At 31.8% G+C, this 21,161-nt stretch overlaps 1 non-coding gene across 1 annotated transcript; it reads right to left on the reverse strand.

Moving 5' to 3' along the window:
- Nucleotides 1-1,592: 1,592 nt before the first annotated feature.
- On the reverse strand, nucleotides 1,593-3,588 carry LOC100776224 (uncharacterized). Its single transcript, XR_003263908.1, has 4 exons — nucleotides 3,216-3,588; nucleotides 2,912-3,016; nucleotides 2,500-2,820; nucleotides 1,593-2,123 (listed from the first exon to the last, which is right to left on the reverse strand). It is a non-coding gene; the product is annotated as an uncharacterized protein (transcript).
- Nucleotides 3,589-21,161: the final 17,573 nt, after the last annotated feature.

Consider the following 21,161-nt stretch of genomic DNA (forward strand, 5'->3'; position numbering starts at 1 on the left):
ATTTTTAGGTAGTTAAAGTTATTTGATAAATAATATTTAATGCTTCCTAATCACTTAACAATTTGAAAACGGATAGAATTGTCTAAACAAAATATATTTAACAATTTATTGGTTAGCAAGAGTTTTATTTTAAGAATAAATTTAAACCTGATTAAAAATATTAATTATTATTTTTATATACTTAATATTTAATACATTAAATACTTTTATATTTTTATTAAATACGTTTTACAAAATATTAAAATCATTGCAAAAAGATATAACATTGTTCATCCTATTTTAACATCTAATTAAGGAAAGTGTTGAAATGGAATTATATGCTAACTTGTCACTCTTATAATATTTTATTTCAACTAACCTAATGTAAAAATGAATTATTTTAACTAATCAAATTTATTAATATGTTTTCTAATAATATAATATAGGTTAACTTAGTTCTCTAATTTATTTTTTAGGTTTGATTTAGTTCTCTAATTTTTTTGAGATACAATTTGGTCATGCAATTTAATTTAAATCGGACCAACGATGTTAAGAAACTTATTTTGTGATCACTTAAAATTACTTAGTGATGATTTTAGACCACAACTAAATACACAATTAAAGGGTATGACCACTCAAATTAATTTAGATGATGGGACCTAATTGAAATAATTTTAAAAATAAAAGGACCAAATTAAATCCAAAAAATTAGAGGACTAAATCAAACCAATTTTAAAAATTATAGGACGAAATTGAATAAAAAAAACTAAATCCAAATTTAAAAATAAATTAGAGGAAAAAATTAATTTAACCTATAATATAAATGACCTACTTTTTTAATTAAGAGGTTACGTTGTGCTCAACCGTGCGCTACTAACGCTTTTAATTAAGGTTAAAGAGAATTAAATACTTCGTTGAATAAAAAGACAGTTCAATCTTAAGGTTAAAAATAAAAATGATTAACAGATAATACAATGTGATAGATAACTAAGATAAATATTTTTTAAGCATTGATGCATTTACTTTAAAAAAGAAACGACATTTTAGGAGTTTTATCATTATCATCAATGAGAAAAAGAAAAAAAAACTCACGTTAATTTCTTTAAAAAATTGCCTTCTTGGATACCATTTAAAAAAAATTGGATTTCCATCTAATTCTTAATTTTATTTATATTTATTTTTTATATCATATTTTTTAATTAATTAAATCATTTCTTGATAATATATCTTTTTCTTAATCATCCGATGCATCATGAGAAAGACATTCACTCGAATTAATCCAAAATTCGATTGGAGGTAAGTAAAGTCTCACAAAGAATTATTTTTGTCAAGGATTGAACTCGAGTATTACTAATAAAACACTTTCTCGGTGGTATTTTGTGTGAGTTTTTGTGTCATTTTGCATGTATTTTCTTGGTAGAAGTCATGTTTGGACACTAGTTTTGTATTACATAAGTACAGTCGTTCAATTGAGTGAAAGAGTTGGAAATTACACAAACTAGTCTTTTGTCCGTGCCGACGCCCGGGCTCATACTCCTATTTCAATATTACCAACACATGTGCAACAAAATATGTAGGACTTGTAAGTATAACAATTTGGTAAGCATACCTGTTTATAAGTTTGCAAATACTTCTTTGTATACCACATTAATGGTAGTATTTTTTGCAATGCCTTGTTTATCATGAATAAGAATACGTAGCCCTTTTTTACTTTGCACTCGTTAAAGTGCAACATATAGTTGGTCATGACAAAATACTGGGTTTGGCAAATACAATCCAACATGTGCCAAGGACTGTCCTTGAGACTTGTTTATAGTCATTGCAAATGAAACAATGAATGGAAACTGTCTTCTAATTAATTTGAATGGCCATGAAGAATCGGAAGGAGACATATTCATTCTTGATATGTATGTCCTATGACCTACATTGGGTCCAGTTATTACCTCTGCTTCAACTACATTGGTTCCAAGTTTGGTGACAATTAGCTGAGTTCCATTGCATAAACCATCTGCCTGGTCCAAATTTCAGAGTAGTATGATGGGAGTACCAATCTTGATTCTTAGCTTGTGATTAGGTATCCCTGATGTTTTCAAGGTGTTAAGAAACTCAGGTGTTAGTACTCCAAAAGTAGGATTGAGTAGTTCGTCAGATTTGTTAACACTATCAGCACTACAATACTCTTTCTCGTCACCAGGAATCAAAGACAGGACATAGTCATTTATTTTGTCAACAACATCTTTTGTAGAGGCTAGGATAGCTCTCTTTTGCAAGAAATCTGCGTTGTTGTAGTTTTGTAATAAATCTGGATATGTTGTATCAATAATTTCTTGGATAGGATCCTCAAAATCCATTATAAGAAACTCATCTGGGATGGTGATTTCGCAATGTCCATCGTTAGGTTGGCCAAGTTTGCCATCACCTATGTCTAGTAACCAATCAGAAAACTGTTTGAGTTCATGAGTGCTGCTATGGTTAGAAGGATTGGATTGCAAGCGCATATTTTTTTGTCAATTTTAGAATTTGACAATTATTCCAAATGTATGATGCATTTAGAGATGCATGGACAATATCAGAGCGACTCCCTCTTGGAACAACAGGTAATATTTGCAGGCATAGGTATGGAAAACTTAGAATGTGTTGTTCTACCTCCGGGCAATAATAATGAAGCAATCCCACTGGAAGCAATAGTTAAAACAATGCCTCCATTAGAGCGCATAGCAGATGATAAAGTTTTCCACATAAATTTCTTGCCAGTCCCACCATATCCATAGAGAAAATAAACTCCCCCTAATTGACTTGCAACAACACGCATAATATTATCAAAAATAGAAGCCTGCTCATCTGAAATTAGTAATGTAAAAATCATAATTAATAGTAAGGATTGTTGGGAATGAATATTTTGTGAGTTAAAACTGAAATGGGGTGTACGTACCTGTCATTGAGTGATAGCATCTGTTAAATTCGACAGCCAAAACTTCCATGTCATAAGCCATTTCATTGTAGATGAGCTTATTTTGGTGTGGGTTGGCAGCATAGCCTATAGGATATGGCATTTAAGGGAAATCTCGTAGACTTTTCCTATTGGCTTGTAGCATGTTTTCAATTTGAGTCAAACAAAGATGCATTGTTTCTTTGTCAGTGACTTGAATGCCTATGAATAGTAAAATAATCACATTGTTAGCAAGTACATTGTTTCCTATGAATTGTATATAGTTATTTAGGATTTACGAAATTACCTTGACTTGTATGATTAAATACAATATCATCTGCCATCCATCGCCAAGTTTGTTGCCACACATATTCTGGTCTCTCCATTGTATTCATAAATAGCAGGTTGACAAATAACTTTCGAAGGAAGTGTGGAGTTCCCCAAGTGTTAGCCTCTCGCAAAGCACCAACAAATTCTTGATCACTTCCTAGGAAACCTTTTGCAAAGCATGCTTCTCTAAAAGTATGGTAGACAACATTGTCTACTGTTCTGATATCTTTGTAAGATTGTGAGCCTTTAGCGGAGGAAAACATCATCCTCATGTAAAACAACTCTCCAGTTGAAGGGGTACCCATATCAGCCTCCCTATTGTATTTCCTTGTTTTCTTGGCTGCCAGCATCTCTTGTGTGCAACATAAACGAATTTGGACACATATTCAGGATAAGTAAGATCCCTTTCGTCATGGTATATTTTATTTGAATGCATCCAAGTTGTAAACATTGATTCTTTGATGGTACTCTTAGATAGTACTGTCCCAATTTGTTGGTTGTCTGTCCAGTAAACTAGCTGTTGATTTTCAAGGTAGAAATAGAGATGCTCAACTGCTGGTGCACATCCATGCATAGGGAATGCAAAAATCTTTCAACATGCTTCAGGGGGCAAAACATACCTAGAGGATGATTAGTAAAACATAAACACATAAGAAGTAGGTCAATTGATGTAATAATAAAGGGTGTGTTGTGTATAGGTCAATGTTATGCATTTAATGAACATATGGTTGATATTATAATTTCTATCAAGTAATGTTGAAGTTGAAAGATAAAGAAAAAAATGTCCTGAATTAAATATAATAATTTATACCCTTCCAGAGAACACCATAATATATGAGATAAAGACAAAAACACAAAAATATGGAAGTTGAACATATAAAAAGCAAAAGAAGACTATCCAAACAATGAAAACCATAAACGAAGGGTGTGTTGTGTGTAGATGAATGTTATGCATTTAAGAAGATATGTTTGACACATACCGACAATCAAGATACTGTTTAATTTCGTTGTCAACCTGATGTTGTCTACCGTTTTGGTTCTGCACATTAACAGTAGATGTTGTAATTCGATCAGAACCTTTGTTGATGTACTTAAACAGGTATTTGATGGATGTGCTCTGATTGCACCATTCGACATTCATGTGTGTCCTGTATTTGAGTAGCAATTGTAGACTGTATGGTACAACAAAGCGATTATCAAGTTCAATACCATGCTTCTGAACCGTATGCCCGTCATTTGTTCTCATGTATACTGGAAATCCATCTTGGTCTACAATTATGGCTTCGTTGAATTTCTTAGGGAAAAATCTAATACACTTCCCATCAGCCATACATGGTGCACTTCTATTTGGGAGTTCACATGGACCGTGAATCATATGTTTGGAGACAATTTCATACAATTCTGGATCTGTGTACTTATTTTGTATCTCTGTAGAAATAATTTTATCAATGTCTTCTGGATTTGGATACTTGTTTGCAGGTTGCAAAAATATTAAAATATGAGCATGAGACAATCCTCTTTTTTGCCACTCAATAGTGTAAATAACTGCGGTGAACATAAAATATTAGTAGCCACATTAATAATGAATAATTGTAATTATAGTTTAACATTGCAATTGTAAGAACACATTGATTGAAATGGTAATTACTTATATCCCAAAATAGGACCAAAGACATGTCCACGTTTGAGATCATTCATCAATTGATTTAACTTTATTTTAAATATCCTTGAGACAACATCAGGGCAGTCATGAGGTGTGAGATTGGATTTCCTAACCTTTCTTTGTATTTCAGGCCATGCGAGATTACACGTTAATGTCAAAATAGGTCTGGAAATCCGATATGGCCACAAATTACCATGCCATCAAAATATAGTTGTTCCATATACCTCTGAGCACCAACAAAGGAGCTGGGTAGTATAACTCTCTTACCTTTTTCATTGCCAAGTGTTTCAGGGGCATTGTTATAGACATTCAAATTGATGTATTTTTCAACTCTGAGTTGTTGTTGATGTTGCCTAACATAATTTAGTCTTTGCGACTCAATCATACAGTAACCATCAACAATCCATTGCTGAAACAATCTTCTTGAATGCAGTATTGTTTGAGCTTCATTGTTCATTGATTGTAGCCTGTAACAAAAATATTCACGCATGGTAACCTTTTTTCTCTTTGCTGCATGGATATTTGGATGATCCTTATGAGGAATATCTGGCCTATAGCCATCTTCCCCTCTAGGGTACAATAGGGGATATTGCAAAAGCAAATATGCAGGATGAAGTTCATTGATTATTTTCAACAATCCTGTTTGCTTTTCTATTATGATATCCCTGTGGTTACCTGTGTGCTCGTCACCAACAATCAAAACAGCAACTTCAGTAGTATTTGGCAAATTGTATAATCTTCCATCTGACTGCCAATCATAAATCAGTTTAAGCTTTAGGTCAGAGACTATTGAAGATTGTAGTTTATCCCTTGCCATTCTAAACTTTTGCGCATAATGGTTGTTGTTATCTAGCATATTCTTCGTGGCAATGATAATGTCTTCATCAAGAACATCTTTGTTGTTGTACATTGATGAAGGAGCAAAAGCAAGTGGTAATGGTATACATTGTTAAAAGATAATTTAAAAATATGTAATGTAACATTTATTGGTTGGATTGTAACACTTACGGGTTTTGCGAAAGCCTGTTGTTAACTTCGTTGTCTGTATCATAAATATATAGTTGGTATAAAATATTTCTGCAAGTACACATTATTTATTGTATTTTTGTTGTTATTAAATAGGTGGCAAATGATTTAGAATTTTGGTATTCTAAATAGTTACGCTTCACTTGTATTGAATTGTGTACACCAATATATTTTAGAGATGTGAATTTAGAAAATGGGTTGTGTAAAAATCCAAATTTTGTTTAACACCCTTGACATTTGATCATTTTATGTTTTGTTTTACATTTAAGTAAGTTTCAAAGTAATTTTAAAGATCCTACGAACATGTAAAGTCATACGCTCCATTGTGGTTCTAAATGTTGAGCAGTTAATACTTTAAAACTATATAAAAAATCGGGCATATTATATATATATATATATATATATATATATATATATATATATTACTTTTTAAAAAACCATGTAATAATTTGACTAATAATATGAAGAAAAGATATACTACGGTAACATGGATGAAAATAAAACACTCCCAAATTATATATTGTCTAATATTCGAAGGTAATTAAATATTGTTTAATCACCCATGGTGATTAAGTTACATCATTCGGATTGATCAAAACTTACAAAATAAAATAAGTTTAACAAAAAAGGGCAAATAAATTATATTGGGCTGTGGACTGGATTGTTCAATGGGGCAGGCCTTCATCATCCCATATGAGTTGCTTCCTCAAGATAAGTTCCCATACATGTTGGTTGGGCCGAAAATAGAAGGCAACCTCATCTCCAGCCATTACGTTATTGTCCATTAAGAACCGGTACCAAGGTGCAGCCAAACATCGAACGCCATTATCCATAGACATCGTCCATATTAAATGACGCCCACTACTACGCTAAATAGTCATATATAGTGATGATGGCCCAACCAAATTGAGAGCCTCGGGGGGGCAGCAACTACATTTAAAGCAAAGCAGTCACTAATGATTGCGAGGTCATTATTAATTAATAAACAAAACAAACATTTATGATTTATGATATTAATAAACAAAACAAACATTTATGATATCAATAAAGTCGTATCAATGGGGTAGCATGTGAGATCATAGGTTGGGTAATGTCTATGGTGAACACATAATTTCTGGTGGATCTGTGAGGCCTTCCACATGTCTGTATTTCCAGTGGTGGAGTGAAATGGAGATGAAAAGTTGTATTATTGTTGGATGCCATAAAGTGAACCATGACACCTTCATATATATCCAACTGTCTTTTAAATTGTTTAAGCCCATCAGCAAAATAGTATCTGGTATTATCTTTTCTAATCTGTATAATGTGCTTGTGGTCGTTGTAATCAAAGAGAACATTAGGTGGGTAATCAGGAGCCCATTGCTGATGATATTTTGAGGGTATCTCAATGTAGTTTTGCAATTAAAGATTCAACAATATCACAATAGCAATATAAATTACAGGAATGATAAAATAATTACGTGGGGAAACACTTACTCTATCAACATGGAATGCAGCCTGAAATTGATATATGACTGTGCATCCCAAGAATTTAGGTGGAGCCTGAATGACAAAATTTCCCCAAATAAATATTATAAATTATACCCTTTTCATAGAATTATTAATGAGATAAAGGCAAAAACACAAAAATGTCGAAAGTATTCCAAACATATACATTTCCAAGTTCCCAATAGTGTAAACTTTGGAAAAGTATAACAGTTTTAGATGTTGGAAAATGATGAAAGTACGAACAATATCATAGCCAAGAGGATGGCAATCACCAAAATGAATGATCAAACTACATTCAACATTAACATATAAAAAACAAAAAATCCTCAAAGCGAAAGTAGACAAACTTACAACACAAAAATGAGATGAAGACAAAAACACAAATATGTCGTCTCAGATTGTCATGACAAATATGAAGTTCAATGTTGAAAGCATTTCATACATATACATTGCAAGTTCCCAATAGTGTAAACTTTGGAAAAGTATAACATAATGACATGTTGGAAATATGACACAGATAGGCATCAACATCATACCTGAGATCATGAAAATCACCAACATGAACGATCAAACTACATTCAACATTCACATATAAAAAGCAAAAGAAGAAGAAAGCGAAAGTAGACAGACTTACAACATTGGAGCCCGTAGATGTCTGTGTACTCATGTTAAGAGGAGAAAGAGAAGGAGAGACAAATGAAGATTTTGTAATTACCACATACAAAATTGTATATATTGCAATTGATAATGATTCAATTATTTTAACAAAAATAGGTAATGAGTAGTTAATGTAACTGTCGTAGCAGTTACTTGGTATTGGAAACTGCACGTAACATATACTCGAATACTGTGTATATTAATGGACACCCTTTTACTCTTCCGGTAACCCTTAATTAAATGCATTAGATATTAATTATTCATATATTAACATTTTGGTGAAATCCTTTCAATCATACACTACTTTCCTCCTTTCAATCCCATATTAATTTTTTCGATGTACCGGGTATTGGGAATATGCAGGTCAGGTCACGTCTAATACCTAATATATACTTGTATTATTTGTGAAAGGTACTCCACAGTATAACCTAACACTAATATGGCAAATAATATACTATAAAGTATTAGGTTAAATAGTACCTGCTTTGGAACAAATTCCAACAATTTATATGGCAGTGATTTTGTATAAGTGCATACGTTACCGTCATAAGTCCATAAGCTTATAGTGGCTTGTCCACCTGCAACAAAATCGTACACAATGTTATCATATATTAGAAAATACAACTGTTCCACTTTTTTACGAATACAAAAGAAATTAATTGCATTAAGCAAATTAACCCCACTAATTTGGCACGTGTATAAAATAATAATTACAATGTACGTTATGGAAACATGCATAAAATGGTTTAAAGAATTCATAAAACCTTTGTTTTCTTTCAATTGATAATTGATAATTACAAATTGAAAGACGTAATTACAAATTCAAATGATAATTACAATGTACCGTACTAAAGCCGTCGTAAGTCCAGAAGCTGATCCTGGCTTGTCAACCTGTAGGAAATCGTACTAAATGTTATCATTAATTAAAAAATACAACTGTTTTACTTTTTCACAAATACAAATGACATTATTTGAATTTAGCAAATTAAAACCACTAATTATGCACGTGTACAGAACAACAATTACAATGCACCTTAAGTAAACATGCATAATATGGTTTAAAGAATTGATAAAAACTTTGTTTTCTTTCAATTCATAATTTCAAATTCAAAGACATAAATATATGTCCGTTGGTGACAAAATTTAGTCATATGTTATTTGTCTGGATTTTAATTCGAAGACACCATTTTAATCATTAACAATATAGTTCCCATCACGATCTTAAATTGACAATGATTACTGATATCAAATTTAACCATACAAAATAATGTCGATAGAATTAATTGTTCATACATGACTAATTAAGTGGGTACAACATCACCAAAAAATAGCCCAACAAACGTAAACCAAAATAACCCAACAAACGTATATAAAATTTAAGCATACAATATATAATTAAATTGTCAATTGATTACTCAGCTTTAATATGTTTGTTTGTGGATAGATCATACGCAGTAGTATCCTCAGAATCAAATTCATTTGTGGCTTGTTGACCGCTTAATCTTTTGGCAGGGGTGATGAAGGCAGTGTTCCCATGGTCATAGTCAGCTGACTGGGACAATGAAGGCTGCAAAACAAATATAAAGTATTATTATGACGCCCCAATAACATATTTAGACCAAATTTGTACTTAATTACTTAATGAAAGGTGTAACAAATTTATGTACCGTTCGATGGTAATCCCCTGATGAAGTCTCAGCACATGATGCGGGTGATTTCCCTATAGTTTGTTCATCCTGCATATACCATATTCAGAGGCAACATCAAATGTTTTTAAATTTCCGCATACACCCTTACGATAAGTTAACTATTACATGTAGACCAATTTTGAAAGTCAATGTCTGGATATGATGTTCTTCTTGGCTAACATCCATCATAGATGATTGGAGCATGTTTACACCCTGAGCGCCAATGTCTTACCAACCAAATCATCCACACACTCAAGGAACACTTTGATCTCGTCACCACCCTAATTATTATGAATAAATTTAAACAAATAAATTTTATTATTATGAATAAATTTAAACAAATAAATTTAATTTCAATATGTAAATTCATATTGAATTGTCATGTCATCCATCAGGGTATGTTACAATACATACCGCAATCAATTCCTGTCTACATTCCTCGGCTGTCTTACCGAACATTTTGATACATGTTGCATCCCAAAAATGAAAGTTAGCTTTCTCTCCATTGTGTTCCATTTTCACAACTAATTTATACCTAACACAACAATATCCATGTGAGTAAAGACTCGAATGTTAAGTACATTATAACTCATTTGTGAATAAATACATTTTGCTTGGGAACCGTATGACTAACTTGGTTCTGGCACGAACGGCAGTCACCCACTATTTTTAATGGATCAAACATTGTAGTGCAATTTGGACAGCTATCATAACTCCATGGTGTATCAATCAGGACTTCATCTACCGTAGCAACGGTCAAACAGAAACAGTCCTAATTGAATTAAAATATATAACAAATGAAAATGGACAAATCAAACCAAAAAAAAATAAACGGGCAAAAATTGTAAAACGACAACAACACGAATTTAAAAGGACTCATACACAGATAACGAAGAAATAAAAAAAAATACATGATCATACACAAATACATATTAAATTGCCCAACCATGCATATATAACATCAAATAAGTGACAAATAACGAAAAAATTGCAACAAAACAACAACACAAATTTAAAAGGTAAGAAAAAAAATCATACACACAACAACAACAACAACAATACTTTCACCATAAACGGTCGTCAACCACACCAAATCCAATTTGGGAACCACACCATATCCAATCCAAATGGTGTTTCATTTAAAATTTGTTGTTCTTACCTCTCTCAGTCTGCTTATGTCACCTAAGCTGACCATCTGAGCATTATGCGAGAACTTATCTCCCTTCTTCTGTTAGTCCACCAACATAAAATGAAACACATAAACTGCAAGGAGGAAGGTCCTAACATTAGAGTATTATTATAAAAAAAATATATAACTTAATTTGTTTTGCAGTTATCATACCTATCACGGAATTTCCTTATCTCAGCAATATCATCGAAGTTTACATACAACTTGGAACCATTTTTTATATTTTGGACACTGAGGGAATACTTGTCTGCAAAAAAACATTATAGGTACATGAAATAATATGCAGTGTCACATAAGATTGATTCGCAAACGTAAGAAGTAATAAAAGAATACATTATATTCACCTTTGGCATCTTTGATCTTAGCCAATGTTAACATAAGCACCAACGGCTCCCTAACAAAATGTTTTTGTCAATAGCATCATCTAGCTGAAGAGCATAATCCTCCCACAGTGTCATGAGGATCTCAGCATCACTAACAGGACATAACACATACATACTAATTTGTGATTTAACATATTTTATCATGGTTTTTCTAAATATTTAAAAATATAATGAAAATAACCTATTATCTCTCAACTTCACTGTAACCCTGTATGCAGGATTCACTATTTTTCGTTCAATAACTTCAGCGACAACACCCACGACATCTATTTTCAAACCAACATAAATGAATAAAATTAACTTGTGTTGAACATAGGTTGAATATATAAACTAATATGTAATGGAAAACATTATAATATACTTACCAACTAAAGTATGTCGCGGTGCAATGCCAGAAATAATATCAACAATTTCAGTTATCACGTGTACATTAGCAGGAATTTCAAGTCTTTCAACCTCCTTCACAGATGTTGTTTTCACAAAGTAAAGCAAATATGGAATTGGACTTACTTTGTATTCAGATTGATTGTCCACAACTTTGATGTTTTGGATCAAGTATGAACAACCTAAAGCTAACTTCGGTTGAAATTCAGGGAACAACTCTTGCCATAGCGTTGCCCCAATCTTTACACCCTGAAAGTTATAAACAATCCATAACTACAAATACCCTCTTCACTAACTACATAGTAGAATGAAAGCAAATAACATAACAATTACCGTTTGGTCTATTAAGACCATGTCAATCACTTGTCTCCCATTGTGCTTCTTAACATCCCACATATTGGTTATACGCATTGCTATCTTCCATGTCCCTTTCCTTGGATGCAATTCAGATATAAGATTTTCTTTTTGAGACATTGCTACAATGTCACAAAGAAACAGCATGAACAGTGTATCAAACAGAGCATTAAAGTTTTTTTAAAAAATAGTATAAAAGAGACCAATAAACACATGGAAGCAAAAAAAAATACACACACAAATAAGAAAATGATAGACAAGTAACGAACAAAACAAAAGAAAACGAAGAACCAAAACAACCAAAACTAAAAGACGAAGCAAAAACAAAATATGGAATCATACATATGCACCAACAAAAACTTTTTTTCTCAGGTAAAGTAGAAGAAAAAGAAAACAAAAAAAATGAATATGTGTTAATCTAACACATGGAAAGTAGAAAAAACGCACCTTTTTTGTTCAAATGAACATTTCTTCTTCAAATGCACCTGTGTAAAGTACGAAAAAAACCAAATAACCAAGAAGAAGCAAAAACAAAAGACGGAATCATACACATGCACCAACTAAATCTTTTTTTCACATGTAAAGGCGAACCAAAACAAAACAAAAATGAATACGTGTTAATGTAACACATGGCAAGTAGAAAAAAATGCACCTTTCTTGTTCAAATGAACCTTTCTTCTTGAAATGTACCTGTGTAAAGTAGGAAAAAAAAAACAAAGAACAAAGAAGAAGCAAAAACAAAACACAGAACCATACATATGCAGCAACAAATTTCTTTTTTCACAGGTAAAGTCGAAGCAAAACAAAAAAAAAAAGACAGAATCATACACATGCACCAACTAAATCTTTTTTTCACGGGTAAAGGCGAAGCAAAAAAAAACAAGGAAAAAAAAAAGAAAACGAATATGTGTTAATGTAACACATGGCAAGTAGAAAAAAATGCACCTTTCTTGTTCAAATGAACCTTTCTTCTTGAAATGCACCTGTGTAAAGTAGGAAAAAAACCAAAGAACAAAGAAGAAGCAAAAACAAAACACGGAATCATACACATGCAGCAACAAATTTCTTTTTTCACAGGTAAAGTCGAAGCAAAAAGAAAAAAAGAAAACGTATACGTGTTAGTCTAACACATGGAAAGTTGAAAAAAATGCACCTTTGTTGTTGTTCAAATGAACCTTTCTTCTTCAAATGCACCTGTGTAAAGTAGGAGCCAAATGCAAGGAAACGAAAACAAAGGAAACCAAGCGTATAACCAAAACCCAGGAGGAAAATAAAACAAAAGAAACGAAGTGTATAACCAAAACCCTTCATTCATCTGCAAAAGCAAATGTCTTGGCAACTAGTCATAATTGTTGTCGGTATTCGAGAAGCATTGGTATTCGAAAAGCATGGGTAATGGAAATGCATCAGTAAACAAGAGGTTTATTGGAAACGCATTGGAAACGCTTGGAATTGGAAACACATCGTTTTGTAGGCCATTCACTATAGCAGGATGTGACATTTTTGGGCGGGAAAGTGGATTAACTACAGCGTGACTCGTAGGCCATCCAAGGCCTTGTTTGTATAATGATAGATGATTTATGAAGGCTTTGCACTTGATAATGCCCATGGTCCATTCACCATGACCGTGGTAAACAACACATCCATGGTCAGAAGATAACAAGCCTCCCAGAACAATGTCAAGGATCCGAGAATAGTCATGGTCATCTCACCACGATCATGGTCAACCCAAAAGGATCGTGATCAATCCACGATGACCCAAGGCTTCAGCATCAGTTTTGATCACTACCGTGGTGGGTTTACCACGACTGTAGTGCGTCTTTTCGTGAAATATCTTTAAGAAACTATGTATATAGGTCTTTATCTTTGTGAAAAAGGATGATTATTCAATTTTATTATTGTCTTTTATTCTTGAGGGCTTTTGAGAGCTGAAGAGCATGGATAATACCCTTAGGACAGATTGTGATCATCGTTCTTGACTATTGATATGTCTATGTTTACTCTTTATAGGATTGTTAGTTTTTCTATGATCATAAATGGTTAGTCCCCCTAGTCCGGGATTATGATGTAACTGTCCAAATGTATTCCTCTTCTTATTCTTAATGGAATTCTTCATTGTTTTTATGTTAATTAATTATCTTCCTTATTTTAATGTTTATTTGGAACTGGTCATTTTAATATTTAATAAATTGTATAGTAGTGATCATCTGCATGTAATTGGTAGATCTAGATAGAGAATGTTTTGCACCAAATTGCATGATCAAATTGTTTGGGTAATCTTTGATAGATTAGTTAATCTTTAATTAATCATCCCTTTAATTGATTTTATCCTTTAACTTAAATTGATAGATCTATGATCATTGAGGTATTGATTTAAGACAAAGAGTAAGAGTATCTTTTGACCTTCATCATAGACTTCAATTGATTTTGGGAATTAGTAATTAACTGGAGAAGAAATTTCATTAGGACTGGGATTAGGGGAAATTGGTACAGGTGAGTCATAACCGCTAATCACTCTTATCATAACTCAAAACCCCTCTTTATTTTCATTTAATTGTTTTATTATAAAAACCAAAACCACAATAAATATTTAAACTCTCTTTTTAATCATTTCTACTATTAGTTTAATAAGTTTAACTAATTGGGAATACAACTGAACTTGGGTTCAATATTCAAACTTTCAAGTTCCCAGTTAAGATACAATTGTCCTTATGCAATTCAAACATATTTTATGCATCAATTACTCAAACGATTCAATCTTAACTTCAGCACATTAATCACTTGTATTTAATTACCTTAAATGAATATGTTAGTTTTAATATTTAAATAAACTAAAATGTAAATAAAATTGAGAATTGGATGAAAAAAAATATAACTTTTCTAATAAAAGACCAGATAATTATATTTTAAAATAAATGGATCAAAATTACATATTCAATAAGATAAGATATCATGTAAAATATTTTAAGGGGTCATTTGGCAAACGAGAAGTATTTGATTTTCTGAAAATTGTATATTTGAAAACTTAGTTTTTCATGTTTGGTATGTACTTCAAAAAATAATATTTTTAAGAAAAGATATTTCTTGGAAGTGTTTTTTAGTCAATTTCTCAAGAAAACTTTTCAATGGGAGAGATGAAAATCTTATTTCCCGAGTTTAATTTTTTTTTTACTACAGGAAAAATATCATATTTATTTTTATTAAATTATATAATATGATAAATAATAAACATTGATAAAAAATATGTTAACTCTTATATTCTTGAAAAATTCATTTAATTTTTTTTAATAATCAATCAAATAAATTTTATTTATTTTCAAAAATCATAATTTAGAGGATTCATTATTTTCCTTCAAGATGCCCGGAAAAAAAAACTTTTGCTCTGTCAAACTTCCTCTTTGGCTAAAAATTTCAACTACTTTGTAAGGCTCGCTCAGAAAACGTCTTCACGTGGATGTATGATTTTTGTAAAACAAAATAAAATGACACAATATGTGGCACTGACTCCTCATTCCTCACTCCTTCGCCTTTCAAATCAATCAATCCATCGTTGTGATTGATCAGATGACATATATAGAAGATAATATCATAAATACGTGTGGGCGGTGCCGTTGGCTATAGTATACCAAATCAAAATGAAAAAAGTGCTCAAAAATTGCTTCTCGATGAAGCCCCCGATACCAATACCCACCTCCAAATGCCAATTTATAACTTTGTCCATTCGGCGGTCGCAAAAACATGTAGCTATGTGTATTTGAGTGATTTTTTTAAATATATTTTTATTCTTTTAAATTTAAATTATTTATTTAATCTTTTAAATTTTAAAAAAGGATCTTTCTTATTTAAAAACATGTAGTTGTTTGGATATGAAATTTTTTTTAAAAAAAAAATGACATCAATTTTTTTAAAAAAAATTAATAGACTAAAATGGTAAAAATTGAAATTCTACCTAAATGATAAGAATTTCAAATTCTTTGCTCTCACATAGGTCCCTTTGTTCTCTCACACCTAAGTGGTGGTGGTGGTGATGGTCGGAGTAACACATCACGACGGAGGAGTCGCCAAGAAAATCCTCCAGCTTCCACAACAGGGGCATATAGCCCACACTCTGCAACAAAGATTCAATGAAACTCACGTCGTTGTAGTTCATATTCTTCTCAAACACGAGGCTTTGTGTTAAATCGAACTAGTAAGAACTAAGATGGAAAAAATCTAGAGATCGACAGTGCCAAGCCTTGAGCGATGCGAAATCGATCGAGGCAAAGCTCGGTGTCATGCTTCCGAGCCTCTTCGCGCTTGAGCTGCTCCATCGTCGCAATGAACCTTCTCTCTATTCCATCGCTTTTGGAGGAGAATGTTGAGACCTATGTGCCCTCCGATTCTTGATTGCTAGCAACTTACTACCACTACAGGGGTTTGGGAATTTGACAGAGGGATTTGCGAATTTCTATACACTATGAAACCCCAACCTCCGATGGAGAATTAGTGAAGGCGAAAGGTGAGGGTGGAAGGTGAGGAACACGAGTATGGTAGATGCTCGGAAGGTAAGGAGACTGAACAGAGGAGAAGAAGGTGAGAAGGTGTGTTAATACAATTATACAAGACAATTGTGTAAGATTCAAAATTGTTTAGCATTAAAATTATTTTCATTATTTAATTATTAAATATTAAAAAAATTAATTATTAAATATTTTATTGCATTCAAATTATTTTGAATATTTAAGTATTAAAAAATGACTAATATTTTATTGCATTCAAATTATTTTGAATATTTTATTTAAAAAATGACTCAATATTAAAATTTTAATTTTTAAATAAATATTTAAAAATGAAAATTTAAATTTCATTGAAATTGAATTACTTTATCCAAGAAATTAAAACTACTTCATCCAAATAAAATATTTACAAAATAAAAGGAATTTAAATCAAGACTATTAAAATATTATGTATTTGAATTTCTTAAAAAATTTATATCTTCCATCCAAACACAAGATTAGTCGACTCATTTTCAAAGATTTTACTTTCATCATCTTTAGTTAATTTTGACTAATAGTGTTGATTTAGAGCCTTATAAAATATTATTTAAAAGTTTTTTAATATAGAAACTATGATTGCAACGACATCATAATAAAAAAAACTGCAATTTCAACTTTGTTGGCACCTTGGCCCTCATTAATCATATGCAGCGCACCCTAAAATCATTAGATGTAAAATGAATACAAAAAAAAAAAAATATAGAGGACATAGACCAAATCCATAAAAATTAGAAACTACTACATCTTTAGTAAATTTGTTATAAATGACTAAATTCGTCAATTGTTTTATCATAGGCATTTGAACGTATTCCTCGTTAAAAAAAAAACACTTAGCATATCCTTGGCATAATGATTAACAGAGCATTAAAGTAATTTATAAGTTACATCATAGTTCACATATCCTCCTTATGAAGACAGAAATATTTCATAAATTAATATAGTTTTTAGTATGTGATTTTAAGTCCATTTTAATTAATACTTGATCATTTCAGATCCATATATTAATTAAATATAAGTTCTCCTAAATTTTATGAGACATTAATATATACTTGGTAAGTTAGTATATGATCCCAAGCTAGAGGTACATAACTTGGCTTCTCTGCTGTCCCTTGTTAAGTTGTCCCTGTATTGTTCCTTTGAAACGATACTGTTTTCATAATTTTTAAAATTAAACCACGATTAAATATTAACACAACTATTATGCGACGTCGTTTTAAATGGGCAGCATAAAGATAACTTGAAAAAGGACATAAGAGAAGTTAGATCCAGGAGATATGTGATACACAGTTATTAATTCTTTTGTGTCTCACAAAATTTCGACTCTTTTATTTAATTATAAAATAACATGTTTGATGAATCATCAACTCAAGATTTATTAAACTAGTTCAAGAGATTAAATTCCAAAAATAATAAGAAATTGCACACTAATCATAAAAACTAGCATAATTTTGTAAACATTAAAATTTTAGATACGAATTGTGTTTTGCATAAATATTTTAAAAATCATGAAAGTTGTATGAAATAAAAAATGTAATGACAACAACGAAATACAAAATAAAAATAAAGTTTTAGGGACCAAAAATAAAAAAAAATAGAACCAAATCCAAATTTTAAAAATATTTCTAATATAAGAAATATATTTAAGTCATTGATTATTTTCTTCTCATTTTCTTGAAGCAAGACTAAACCATTAACATATATGACTTTTACTTCCTTCGTTTGTTTGTTAACTTGCGCGACTAAACCATGAATTTTACTTCCAAAAAGTGACAGTTGTCGAATGGTGAGCACAAGCAGGAATTTAAGTTGCAATAGAAGATTTGGACTAGGTTGGTGGTTTGAGTCGTGATGCTCATGGTGTCGATCACGTAGTCGACACTAGTTGCATCAATGGTAATAGTGTTGGCTTAGTGTCTATTAGATGGATACTAAACATAGCTTGGGAGTTGCTACGTGCACCCAATAATATTGCTGGGACACCCAGCAAACAAACATTTTGGAAGACCCTTCTTCCGGAAGAAGAAGGTGTGATTCCGGAAGAACTCCGAGGAACATATTCCGAAAGAAGGGTCTTCCGGAAGACAACCTTCTTCTTCCGGAAGAAGGTTCTTCCGGAATTTGTTTATTTTTTTAAAAATACTTTATTGTCTAATTATTTAATTTTAATAAATAATATTATTGTACATAAATTATTAGCGAACATAATTATGACTAATATTTGTAATTCATTTTTTACGCGCATGTAAATGTAAATAATAATTTGTGTGACAATTTAGTATAATTTAAATCATAAAAATTAATTAATTCATATATTTTATAAAAATATAAAACATTCATTATGATAACATTTAATTTGTATTACAAAATTTAATATATAATAAAAAAATAATTATAATTTTATAACAACATCAAGTAAAAATAAATTTCATTTTATAATAATAACTAAAAATAAAATAATATTTAATGCATATGTAATGACGATTTTGTCCCTGTGTAGTTTTCTTTAAATTTACTGCGTTGGTTTTTCGTTTTACACCTTTCCATTTCACCTGCATCCTTGTGTTCTTGCTATTGCTCTCCTTCCATAAAAAGCTTTGAAGATTTGGTGGTCCCGTGAAGTAGTTGTTCCGTATTTGAAGATTTGGTGGTCCCGTGAAGCAGTTGTTCCGTATTTGAAGTTGTGTTAGTCGTTGCTCTTCCTATTTCGTCGGAGGTACGCATTTATCGGTATTTTTTGCGTTTTCTGGGTAGTTTTTAGAGAAGATAAATAGTAAAAAGTTATTCCCGGAAGAAATTTTAACCACAGGAGGAAGTAGTTCCAAAATGAGAATGGTAACTTCCGGAAGTTACTAGTGTGTGTGTGTGTGTGTGTGTGTGTGTGTGTGTGTGTGTGTGTGTGTGTGTGTGTGTGTGTGTGTGTGAATATTATCATTTATAATATTTGTTTTTCAATTGTGGATAATTGGTTTAATTAGGTATACTAATTTTGGTATAATATTAAATGATTTAGGAACATAATTGTATTTTGTTGTAGTAGAAAATTATTTTATTAGTTGTTTATTATAGTGTTAAGTTTAGTTTAAGTAAATAATGTAGTTATAAATTTAGAATGTATTTGTATTAGTTGTCAATATGTTTGTTAGTTAATATGTAATCAATTTGTGGATGTGGTTATATAATAATTTGAATATAGTTTTGTATGATGTATATGTCCTGTTAATATGTTTGTTAGTTAATATGTACTAAATTTTTGGATGTGGTTATATGATAATTTGTATGTACTTGTGTATGATGCATATGTCCTTAAGATGGACGAAGGTCAATGGGCGTATGACTATGCGATGTCACAAGAAGTTCATATGGGTTATGATTATGATAATGAAGAAGAATATGGTGTGACTGAACCACATGTCAATTGTTCAAATGCTTTTAATACGTCTCAGGTGATGTTGATTAGTTTGAGTCATTTGGTTGAATTGATGTTTTGTATAAAAATTAATATGTTGGGGTTGCGTTGTAGGTATTTGGTACTCGAGATGATGTTTTGTAGTGGGCTCGAACAGTTGCCCATGAAAATGGATTTGTTGCAGTGATTATGAGGTCTGACAAAGATACCGATAGCAGAGGAAGAAGTTCATTTGTCTTAATTGGGTGTGAAAGGAGTGGTACGTACAAGTGTAGGAATAAAGAATTCGTTAGAAAAGACACTAGGAGTAGGAAATGTGGTTGTCCCTTCAGGCTTCGTGGGAAACCAGTGCATGGAGGGGAAGGTTGGATGGTAAAGTTGATCTGTGGTATTCACAATCATGAATTGGCCAAGTCCTTAGTTGGACATCCATACGCTGGGCGATTGACTAAGGATGAAAAGAAAATTATTGCTGATATGACAAAGTCGATGGTGAAACCAAAAAACATCTTGCTAACGTTGAAGGAACACAATGCCAACAGTTGCACCACGATAAAGCAAATCTACAATGCAAGAAGTGCATATCGTTCTTCAATCAGAGGAGATGACAATGAAATGCAACACCTAATGAGGCTCCTTGAACGTGACCAATACATTCATTGGCATAGATTAAAGGATGAAGATGTGGTGCGTGATTTGTTTTGGTGTCACCCAGAAGCAGTTAAGTTATGTAATGCATGTCATCTGGTGTTTTTTATAGACAGTACCTACAAAACAAACAGGTACAGACTCCCACTACTTGACTTTGTTGGAGTGACACCAACGGCGATGACATTCTCTGCTGGGTTTGCATATCTGGAGGCTGAGCGTGTTAATAATATTGTATGGGCTTTGGAACAATTTTGAGGCCTATTTTTAAGAAACGACCGCCTCCCTATTGTTATTGTCACTGATAGAGACCTAGCACTGATGAATGCAGTGAAAACTGTGTTCCCAAAGTGTACAGATTTGTTGTGCAAGTTTCATATCGATAAGAATGAGAAGGCGAAGTGCAAATCTTTAATCGGTGAAAAAAATGCGTGGGACTATGTAATGGATAACTGGGGTACTTTGGTTGATTGTCCGTCCGAACACCAGTTTGCTGAGTCGC

The sequence above is a fragment of the Glycine max genome, chromosome 13 (genome assembly GCF_000004515.6).
Source record: "Glycine max cultivar Williams 82 chromosome 13, Glycine_max_v4.0, whole genome shotgun sequence".
NCBI lineage: Eukaryota > Viridiplantae > Streptophyta > Magnoliopsida > Fabales > Fabaceae > Glycine > Glycine max.